Source organism: Callospermophilus lateralis, chromosome 4, assembly GCF_048772815.1.
Source record: "Callospermophilus lateralis isolate mCalLat2 chromosome 4, mCalLat2.hap1, whole genome shotgun sequence".
NCBI classification, from domain to species: Eukaryota; Metazoa; Chordata; class Mammalia; order Rodentia; family Sciuridae; genus Callospermophilus; species Callospermophilus lateralis.
The window spans coordinates 15,242,507-15,254,607 of NC_135308.1; positions in this window are offsets into that span (position 1 = coordinate 15,242,507).

A 12,101-nucleotide genomic window follows, 5' to 3' on the forward strand; every position below is an offset into this window, starting at 1 on the left:
AGAATGCCAGCACTGCTTCCTGACCTCAGCACTTTTGAAAACAAGGAAAGCATGAGGAACAGTCAGGGATCTGGAGAGAATCAGGAGACGAGATGGCTAAACGCAACCTGGGATCCTGAACTGGACCCTGAAAGAGAAAAAGGAAAACTGATGAACAGCAGCACAGGGAGTCTGGTAGTGCTGTCACAGTGTGGTCGTTGAATAGTAACTTAGTAATATTGTACCAATGTCAACCACCTAGTTTTGACAGTTGTACATAGTTATGTAAGGCACTCTCAGGGGAAGTGGTGAGGGATATATAGGAATTCCGTGGGGTATCTTTGCAACATTTCTGTAAATTTTAATCTTCCCTTTACTCTCCCAGACGTCTCTTGTCCCCTCGCCCTCCCCTTTAATGTGGGAGGCCAACAAAGAGCTAGCACTGCTAAATGGCCAGACCTGGGGCTCATGTGGGACTAGAGACCATCTTTGATTCTAGTTTTCAGGTTTTTGTTTTATTTTTTGGTACCAGAGATTGATCCCAGGGGCACTTTACCACGGAGCTACCTCCCAACCCTTTTTTATTTTGCTTTATTTTGAGACAGAGTCTTGCTAAGTTGCTGAGGGCCTCACTGAATTGCTGAGAATGGCCTCGAACTTGCCATCCTCCTGCCTCAGTCTCCTGAAGTGCTGGGATTACAGGGGTGCTCGCCACACCCAGCTCAGTCTGCTGATTCTCGAGGCTCCTTCTCTCTCAAAGGTCAGCAAGAATGTTCCCTCCACGAACGGCCTCCCAGGCCCATCCGGGGCCTTCTCTGTCTCTACTAGCCCCTGACCTGCCAGTGCGCTCAGACCCAGCTTAAAACCCCCTTCCTCCAGGAAGGCTTCCCTGACCATTAATCACCCTGCCCAGGGGGACCTTTCCTATCTCTGCAATGATGAAAGACAGAAGTCTACGACCTACATCTGTCCCTTCCCTGGGGACCCTGGTACCAACTGAGCTGGGATTTTCCTTTTTTTTTTTTTTTTTTTCTGAGCAACATCCACAACCCTATTTTTTTTAATATTTTTTCAGTTGTAGATGTACATAACTTTATTTATTTATTTATTTTTATGTGGTGCTGAGGATCGAACCCAGTGCCTCATGCATGCTAGGCAAACGCTCTACCCTTGAGCCACAACTCCAGCCCTGCAGCCCTATTTTGTATTTCATTTAGAGACAGGGTCTCACTGAGTTGTTCAGGCCCTCGCTGAGTTGTTTACGGCCTCCATAAATTGCTGAGGCTGGCTTTGAACTCACGATCCTCCTGTCTCAGTCTCCTGAGCTACTGGGATTACAGGGGTGTGCCACTGTGCCCAGCCTTTCCTATGTGTTGTTATCTGCTAGATTCAAACTTCATTAAGAGTATGAAGAAGCTTGATCTATGCTGCTGGTTGATGAAAGAAACACGACCAAGTTGCCCATATCACATCTGTCAACAGCCCTTATCCACCTTAATGGTAAGGGGGGCTATCTCAGATCATCCTGCTGCAAACCAATCCACCAACTGACCACAGACACACACAGAGATGCGGAGAGCTCAGCCTGAGCAAGAGGAGAACGGCCCACCTGAGCCCAGCCCAAACCGCAATGCATGGAATTGTGAGCTCAGTAAGCGGTTGTTATTTCAAACCATTAAAAAATAATACCCAGCATGTTTAGCTTCTTTTCAGGCTAAGATCCCTTATTTAGTTAGATAGCTATACTGCTAAATTTTTATCTGTGTCTAGATGTAAGACACAAAGAGGAATTATTTTACATTCATCACATCTTTCATTTACTTCTCAAAATAACTCTAAGAGGTTAGGATTACCTGTCTGTAATATAGAAGAGAGAAGCTCAGAACAGTTAAGTGACTTGCTAAGACTACACAGCTAGCAGTTGTGCCGACTTGAATCCAGTCCACCCGAGGACAATTCCAGTGTTTGACTTCTTTTATTTTTCTTTTTAGTTATACATGACAGTAGGATGTATTTTGACATATCATACATAAGTGTTTGATTTCTTAACGTTTCAGTCTCTGCTTATCTATAGATAAGTTGCTGACAACTTGCTGCCTCATATTTTAATTGTAGAGTTTTGTAGGCATAGACCACGTCTCCCACTAGACGATATGACCCCTCTCACTTGCTTCTATCTTAATCTTTGTGTCATCCTTCATGGTAGCTAACACACTCAGACCTCTGCGTGCTCTGGTTAAATTGGATTAAATTAACCTGTTGTGAACTGGTGTTCCCCTCTTTCCCAGGCCAACTGCAGTGCTTGGTGGTGGTTAGGAACTGTTTGCTAAAGATATTGATGATGTCTCTAATATATTCTGACCTTGGAGCCAGTGGGAGCAGAGAGGTCAAAACGTGGCCATTATTCAAAAAGTAGAGGTTCTTACTAGCTCTTTCTCTCTTCCTTTATAAAACAGCAAAGTGGCTAATTAGCTCACATCTTTGTCCAGAGTTGTGTGGGACAGATGAAGTGCCAACACAGTGGGAAGGAGGCGGGCAAAGAGGCTGGCCCAGGGCCCACAGATGGCCCCTCTGAGAAGCCACACCTGTCCCAGGGCGGGCCAGTCAGCACCTCCTCTCTGTAGGGGGCTTTAATCCAGAGACACAGAAGCCAACCTGAGCTTTAATGACAAACAACTTGGGTGAAAATCTGTACCCTACCAGGGATAAGCCAGGTGACTTTACCCAGCCACTTAGCCTCCCTGGATCTCAAAATTCTCCTCTATAATCTAGATGACCCAAGATGCCACCTGGGCCATGGTAATGACTCCAAAATAACTGCTAATCTCTGTTTTCTGACTCCTTGCACTCAATGTTGTTAGAGTCTGTAAACAAGTCAAGATGGCACCTGGCAAAATGCCAGAGGGAGTGGCTTGTGAAGTAACGCCAGCGAGCCATTAAGTGTGGAGATTCCTTATTGGTTGACTGCTGTATCTATTTTATGTTAATTAAGATAAGCTGTGTGGAATGTATAAATACCTCTGTTGTCCTACAATAAAGGGCTCCTACTCCTGCTGTATCAATGTACACAAGTTGTTCGTCAACCCCCGGTTATTCTGCTGCAGCCGGACTGCGGCAAAATGTCTTTGTTTTTCTATAATAAAACAACTTTCTCTTCATTGCATTTTTTGGGTAAATTCAGATTAGCACCTGCAATAGCCAGGTTTCCTTACATGAAGTGAGAAACTTTGCCTTTTGATTGGATTCCCAGGATCAAGGGCTGAGGAGTACGGCCCCCCACGGCAGAGAGGTTGTGAGTGCACCTGCTCATAGCAACTCTCCTGCCTTCTTAGCCCTCCCAGGGATCCTGCAGGGCAGCAGGTGAGAAGAAAAAGGACTTCCCCATTACCAGAAAGAGGCAGGTGTCCATCCATGGAGTAAGACTGGAAGAGGCCGGGAGGTACTTTGTTCTTGTTTCCTCTCTCTAAACATCTGTTCCAGTCACTGACTGTAATTCTACCATCAGGAAAGTCATTCTTTTGGGTCTTGGAGCTATTTTGTCCTTGGGAGCCTGAATGTCTTAGAAATGGTACAGCTTGAGGAGCTTTGAGTTGGCACCACGGGGGAGCAGAGGTGGTACATTTTGTTGGTTTGAGCAAGGAGGACGATGAGAGTCTAGGAAAGAAGGGAAGAAGGCCTCCTGAGAAGAGAGAGGCACGAGGTCGCCTGTGGTTTTTGGAGTTCTGCCAAGAGTCAGTCTAGGAAGCAGGGCCACACTGACACTGTGAGCGGCCAAGGCCATGAGCCAACATACCGTGTGCCCACAGAGTGAACGTGGGAAGAGCAGAACTGTTCAGACCCACGAGCTCTCCATGTGTTTATTGCAGTAGGAGTCAGTAACCAGAGCCAGGTTCTTCTAAACAGTTCTGATTTGATATTTCCCCCTAGAGCAGATGCCTTATCTTTATTTTGGAAAATATCAGGAAAGAGAAAAACTAGCAGTTTGGGGACCCCATCTACCTTGCTCATCTCTCCTCCTGCTGCCTGGATCGTGATGAGGACCCAGCCTAGTATTTTTGCAACTGCCTCAATTATAAGCTGAGCTTCTGTAGAAAAAAAAAGAAGAGTTCACCTCATTGAGGCCTTCCCCAGAAGCATCTGGCCCTCTGCTTGCTGAACTCCATCTTAAGAGAACCCAAGCTGCATCCCGACAGGGTTGTGAGAAAGAAAGCCCTGGAGCCTTGGCCATGGATGAAGCATGTGTCTCCTTTGAGCTCCGCTGCCCAGTCCACCTCCCCAGACCTGCATCCTAGGCTGTGGCTGTCGGGAGAGAAGCTGCCAGAACAATGCGGGATGACTGGACGGCCGCCTGGGGCTTCCCTCTAAATCATCTCAGCCAATCAAGCACTTAATGTTCTCTGTTTCTCAAGAATGTTGCACCTCGGCGCTGCCCATGTATCTTTCAAGTTTTATCTTCAACATCTTATAAATCATCCATTAAATACCTCCCAACGAATGTACGTGGCTGTTGTTCTCAGCCAGGGCTGGAAAAGTGCACAAATCAGTTTTACTGCATATTAGTCCTGCCCAGTGGACTCTAAAAAAAAAATAAGAAAGAAGCCAGGGAAGGGGCAGGGAGCTCTTGGCAGCAGCAGCACAGCACAGCTGGCTGCAGGTGTGACCTGGAGAAGGGGACGGGGCCATAACCCACGGGGCCTGCACGGACACCCCACCTCTAGGATCCCTTCTTAGTGCAGACACAGGGGTGCTTGCCCTGTAGTGGGAAGGCTGTAGAACAGAATGCAACCATGCACAGGACTACTGGACACTGTCTTCAGTTTCCAGGCAGGAAGATTTGTGCAAGGATAAAAAATAGGACCAACTTCAAAGATGGTTGTGGGCTCAAACTCCTACTGCATGGATTCGTCTCCTCACCTGCTTATACCTCCATTTTTGCATCACTAAAGGAATTTATGATTTTTTCATGGAGTAGTACAATAACCAAGTAGGTGTTCAGTGAATAAACAGAGGAAACCCTTGTCTTGATCTTAGTCATAAGGAAGCCAGGGCCCCTGCCACTCTGAGGGAGGCGGCCAGCATGGGCTCTGCTATGAGCTTCATAACAGCCTCCACCTTACCTCTAACTAGGCCACAGGAGAGCCACCATAATCAACTCATCTGTGGGGTGACAATAATGTTTCTGACTCAATTCAGGGTTGGAACTAGATAATTCCATCTAACTGGTACTTGATATATCCAGATCTTGAAAGAAAATAATATGAGCCTGAGGGTAGAGCAGTAAAGATACTGAAATTGAGCCCTAAGACCTGGGTCTGAAACCAACTGCATCAGGGACTGGCTATGTGACCCCAGGGAAGTGACTTTTCCTTTCAGAGCCTGCATTTGAACAACTATAAAATGAGATCATGAGACTAGATTGTTGGTGTAGAAAAGATATTTAGTCCTGGAACTCTTTTTACCAAATCTGATTTGGTGGAATCCCAGTATACAAAACAATCAAAAAGCATTTGCTTTGGTTAATGCTATTTGGGGGTGCCCTCTATTGCATTAAACCACTATTTCCATTGAGCTTCTTGGAAAATGCACATGGCACTGGGAGGCTAAAAACAGGCTGTCTCTCATGATTGCCAGGTCATACTATAGCAGTATCCCCTGTCTGCAGCGGGATGTATCCCCTGTCTAACTCCAGTGGGTGCCTAAAAATGTCACCAGAGGTCCGAGCAGTTCCCAGAGAAGAGACCTAGTCTCACGATAAGTGGGGTTCTTGGCTTACCTGATGGAAAACAATTTTAGCACACAGTCAGGTACACAGGCACAGGTTTATTTAGGAAAGCAGATGCACGTTTAAAGGAGAATGTGGGTTATCTTAAGAGTGAAAAGCTTTGGGGCTTGGATTCATCTGCTTGGATTCGTTCCCTCACCTGCTTATACCTCCATTTATGGTGAGAACAAAGAATATACATTCAAGGGAGAGGGAATACAAATTCAAGGGAGAATCTAGGCCATCTCCAGAGGAATAGATGGCACCCCCTTGGGACACTTATATTTATAAAGGGATGGTCACCAGCGCCTGGACTAGAGATGCAGCCAGAGTGCAGTCGCACAATTTCATGGCAGTTTTTTCTGCACTTCTGCATTTCCCTCCTGTTCCTTTTGCAAGCAATGGCATGGGTCAAGGTGGGGGACAAGGGTGTCACTAGACTGTGCAGGAGTTGTAGGGATTCATGAGTGCTCTTTGTGTTAGTGGTTAGTGGGTGGTTCGTGCATTCCAAGGGCTCATGGGCATGGGCGCTTCTTTTTTGAGCCTCAGTCTATCTTTTCTATTCCCAAATTCCAACCTCAAAATCATGAATAGTATTAAACATTATGTATACTGTTTTTTAAATTTTTTTATTTGTTTTAATTAGTTGTACATGACAGTAGAATGCACTTATGCACTTTGACATACCATACATAGATGGGATTTAATTTCCCATTTTTCTGAGTGTACATGTTGCAGAATCACATTGGTCATGCAGTCACATATATACATATAGTAATGTATGTTTCCTTCTACTATCTTTCCTATCCCCACATCCCCCCTCCCCTCCCATTACTTCCCTCTACCTAATCTAAGGTAACACTATTCTTCCCTAGTGCCCCCCACCTTATTGTGAATTAGCATCTGCATATTAGAGAAAACATTCAGCCTTTGGTTTTGTGGGATTGGCTTATTTCACTTAGAATGATATTCTCCAACTCCAATCATTTCCTGGCAAATGCGATAATTTTACTCTTCTTTAAAGCTAAGTAATATTTCATTGAGTATATATACCACATGTTCTTTATCCATTCATTTATTGAGGGACACCTAGGTTGGTTCCATAGTTTAGCTATTGTGAATTGAGCTGTTATAAACATTGATGTGGTTGTGTCACTATAGTATGCTGATTTTAAGTCCTTTGGGTACAAACCAAGAAGTGGGATAGCTGGATCAAAATGTGGTTCCATTCCCAATTTTCTGAGGAATCTCCATATTGCTTTCCATAGTGGTTGCACCAAGTTGCATTCCCACCAGCAGTGTATGAGTGTACCTTTTTCCCCACATCCTCACCAATGTTTATTGTTGCCTGTATTCTTGAAGATTGCCATTCTGACAGGAGTGAGATGAAATCTTAGTTTGATTTGCATTTCTCTAATTGCTAGAGATGTTGAACACTTTTTCATATATTTGTTGGTCAATTGTATTTCTTCTTCTGTGAACTGATGACATGATTCTATATATAGAAGATCCAAAAAATTCCACCAGAAAACTTCTAGAAATGATAAATAAATTCATAAAAGTAGCAGGATATAAAAATCAACACCCATAAATCAAACACTCTATATATCAGCGATGAATCCACTGAAAGATAAATTAGGAAAACTACTCCATTCACAGTAGCCTCAAAAAATAAAATAAAATACCAGGAACCAATCTAACAAAAAAGGTGAAATACCTCTACAATGAAAACTACAGAACACTAAAGAAAGAAACTAAAGAAAACTCAGAAGTTAAAAAGGTCTCCCATGCTCCTGGATAGGCAGAATTAATGTTGTCAAAATGGCCATACTACCAATAGCTTTATACAGATTTAATGAAATTCCTATTAAAATCCCAATTACATTCTTCATAGAAATAGAAAAGGCAATCATGAAACTTATTTGGAAAAATAAGAGACTCAGAATAGCTAAAGCAACCCTTAACAAGAAAAGTGAAGCAGGAGGCACCACAATACCAGAACTTAAACTATACTACAGAGCTATAGTAACAAAACAGCATGGTATTGGCACCAAAATAGACTTGCAGAAATGGTACAGAATAGAGGACACAGAGACAAAACCACATAAATACGGTTATCTTGTACTCCACAAGGGTGCCAAAAACATTCACTGGAGAAAAGATAGCCTATTCAACAAGTGGTGCTGGCATAAATGGAAATCCATATGTAGCGAAATGAAATTAAACCCCTATCTCTCACCTCTATCTCACACAAAAATCAACTCAAAGTAGATCAAAAACTAACCACTAGAACAGAGAACCTGTGCCTAATAGAAGAAAAAATAGGCCCAAATCGTCACCACGTCAGTCTAGGATCTGACTTCCCTAACTAGACTCCTAAAGCACAGGAAATAAAATCAAGAATCAATAAATTAGAATCGAGAGAAAATCTTTACCACATGCACCTCCAATAAAGCATTAATCTCTAGGATATATAAAGAACTCAAAAAACTTAATACCAAAAAAACCCCAAATAACCCAATCAATAAATGGGCTAAGGAACTGTACACTGTTTTTTTTTTTCCATACTACATACCTACAATAAAGTTTAATTTATAAATTGATACAGTAAAGGATTCACAAGAGTAACAAATAACAAAAGAGAACAATGATAACAGTACACTGTAATAAAAGTTATTTAAAATGCGTGAAATTTTTACTTCTGGAATTTTCCACTTAACAATTTTGGATCAGGACTGACTTCAGGTAACAAAAGCCATGGAAAGCAAAACCATGGATGGGTTGGGGGTACGACTGTACTGGAGAAGAAGACAGCACAGCTTGGGCAGCAACACCCTCCCATAAAAATCGCATATGGCTCAAGAATCACTCTAGCAGAAGACCTAGTGCTAGTAGGAATTCTCAAACTATTGCTAAGAATGATCTATGTTTGCATTGATAAAACAAAAGAGCTGTGTGCCTGGGAGGGCTTGTGTAGGATGCTGGAGCTTTAGAAAGTGTGTGTGTGTGTGTGTGTGTGTAATGTTTTCCCAGGAGGGAAGCTACAGAGATGGAGCTTTAAAGAAGTCATTGATTAAAAGAAAGGGGAGGTGTATTGGCAACGGAAAGACCTGAGATGCCCCAGCTCACATGCAGGAACAGTGGGAAGGGGGAAGGATATGCTTTGTGCCTAAGTATCTTCATCTCTAAACTCGACCAAAAGAAACACCATTAGAGCAGAAATATCTCTGGCACTTGATAAGCTCTGAGCCCAGGGGAGGGAATGAACAGTTACAGACGTGGGAATACTGCCAGGACTGGATCAGAGATGTTCAACCTAGGATCGGTGGACAGATTTTGAGCCAGAGGGGTGGGGGAAAAGATTCTGTATTTCAATAAATGAATTAGGGATAGGTTGATGGGTGATCCTACATTCCAGTCGCTCTTGGCTTATGGGTGTTTCTCTTTTGAGACTGAGTTTATCTATCCTTTTCTGTATCCCCAAATTCCTATCTCAAAACTATCAATAGTGAAGGGTATGTATACTGGGTTTCCCCCCGTATACTACATACCCAGGATCAAGTTTAATGAGAGCCCTCCCCAGTGCCAGAGATTCAGGATCAGGGACCAAGTGTCAGGTAACAAGCATGGGTTGGACAGAGAAGGAAGGAGACTATTGAAGTCCCATGCAGCTCCTCAGTTTCCATCTCTTTGGTCAGAATTTAGTCACGAAACCATACCCAGCTGCCAGGAAAGCTGAGAAATGTAGCCCTTGCGTTTCTTGGCTATTCCTCCTGGAAGTGTGCCCAGCTAAAACCAGGATCCTGCTCTTTGGGAATGAAGGGAAAATTGAATGTTTAGCATATAATTAGCATATTCTGCCATAGTAAGTAACCAGAAGCTGAGAGAAATAGCTCTGAGTGTTCATTGTTACAAACCAAAATAAATGAAGGGGGATGGAGAAGAGAGGCCAATGATCTCAAAAGGTGTAACCACTAGGGATGAAGTGTAAGTCCAGAATCTTGTGGCAACAAGAGGTAACCCACTCAGAAAGGAAGCAACTCCAAACTCCCCACCTGAGGTCAGACTTGCCCTGTATTATGTCAGGGGCTGTTTATGGAGAACCAGGAACTTCACAACTATGCTGAGGTCTACTGTGATATCAAGGACATTGCTTTAACAACCGTGGTTAGGTTTCCATCTTCTTGGGAAATGCCCCGTGACAAGATGACCAACACATATTCTTGATGATTTGCCCTGAGGGTCAATGGAGCCTCATGCTTGAATTTTGTAGGACTCTGGGATCTTCCCCAGTCTCTTCTAGCTCCCACCTTCTCAATTCATCACTAGATTTCAGCTACCGTGAACCACAGACCTTCTCTGGTTTTAATAGCCAGTGTGTCCTCCACATATGGCACCGGGTCAAACATCCAATCAATATCTTTGAATGAATGAATCTATTCTTTCAATGATCACCAAGTGAATTCTGCAACACACTGTATTTATCATCACTCCACTCAAAAGTACCCACAAGATTCCACAACTTGCGAATAAAACCCAGACTCCTCATACCCATCTTCTGGGTGTCCAAGTGACAAAATTTTTTCTTTCCATCCATCTGGAACTCCAACTATTCCCTAGAAGCTGGACTTGTTTCTGTGCCTCCATGTGACTTTAGTGCAGGGCATAGTCTTTATTCCCAGTGTAAGGCAGTTTTGCACACTCTTCTATTGCTCAGCCCAGCCAGTGACAACTTTCCCTCGCTCGAGATTAAAATCAGGAAGCTTACTTTTGCATTGTTATGCAAAGTTTCTTCACATTTAATAATCCACTTGGTTGTTTCCCATTCTAGTCTATTCTACACGAGAGGCTCAGATAAGTTCCGTGATTTGCACTGGATCAGGTCTCCAAAAGTGGCAGAGCCATGACTTCAGCACGTTTTCGCCTGCAGCCTCATGGCCAGGAAGCCTTCTTTCCTTGTCTCATATTCACATGTATGTTGGCTTTCCTCTGTTGGCCCCTTTTTCGCTACTTGTTCATTGTCCCTCATAGTGGAAAATATTTGTGGACTGCAGGGGACCTGCCCTGTATTGCCCATCAGGTGATGAAATTTCAATGGCACAAAATAAAAGGGCCATGTTCCTGTTCACAAACACAGTTGGCCATTATGGGAAACTGACTCAAGTATAGCAGAAATGAAGGATGAGTCTGGGAATCAGGAGCCTGTGAAATTCAATCCAGAGCCTGCCACCAACAATCTGGGTGACCTTAGAAAGATTGCTTTTCCTGAAACCCAGAGCCTCAGTTTCTTAATCTTCAAATAAGGTGGTTGAATCAAAGATCTCTCTGTTTCACTTTCAATAAAAAATGCCCTCTCTATTTGAATCATGGTACCGTGTTGTGTCCCATACAAGGGGATATTGCCAAATCAAAGTCACGATTCTGGCCACACCTCCTTTGCTCCATCCCATGCATCTTCAAAAATCTGAATGTGTGTTCATTTCCTGACTTCTTATCAATTGGCTGCATGAAGCACCTCTCTGGCTAGCCTCTATGAGATCCCCGAACAACCCCTGCTTTCAACCCCTAAGATCACATAGATAGCTACTGGGCAGGTATGTTTGAAGGATTGTACCATTTGCAACTGCTGCCACCTCCTGGATTTTCTGTTTCTTGGCAATCCAAGTGGAGAGCATGCCCAGACACTGGCTCCCTGGGACCAGAGATGCATCATGGAAAGTTCCCTTGTTTATTATTTACACTATCATCCCCAGAACCCCATCTGTTACCCTGAACCCTCTTTCTGACATAATTGAGATATTTTAAAGTTAGATGCATGAGAGCCCCATGTCTAATCACTCATCCTTCCCACCAAGTTCCAGGCTCTGGGCCAAACCTCTGCAAAGATAATAAATACCAGACACTAAAACTAGCCCATCAGGCCCTTGGACAAGTGTTCTGGGAACCCGAGGAGTCTGCAGCTTGAACCTAGCAGTTTTGCTCATTACTTTTCCTGGAGTAGAGACTGGGGGAACTTCAGCTACCTAATCCTGCTAGTATCCCACTGGAAAGCCACCAAGAGAAAAACTACAGATGATAGCTTCATGTGATCCATAGCTGTCAAATCTATAACCACCTTGTCACTGAGGAGGCCCTGACCTAGGTGTTTAGAAATTATGGAAGGTGCAAGACACCTGCTCCCACTACCTCTGCTGTAAACTATCACTGAGCACCCAAGAAGAACAAGCAAGATGGCAGCCATAGAGAGAGCAAACATCTCAGAAGGTTAGAGCTGAAAAGAATGATAGAGATCATCAGAGTTCATAGAATGCAGATGAAGAATCTCCAAAGAAGCAAGTAACTTCCCAAGTTCCATCATCCA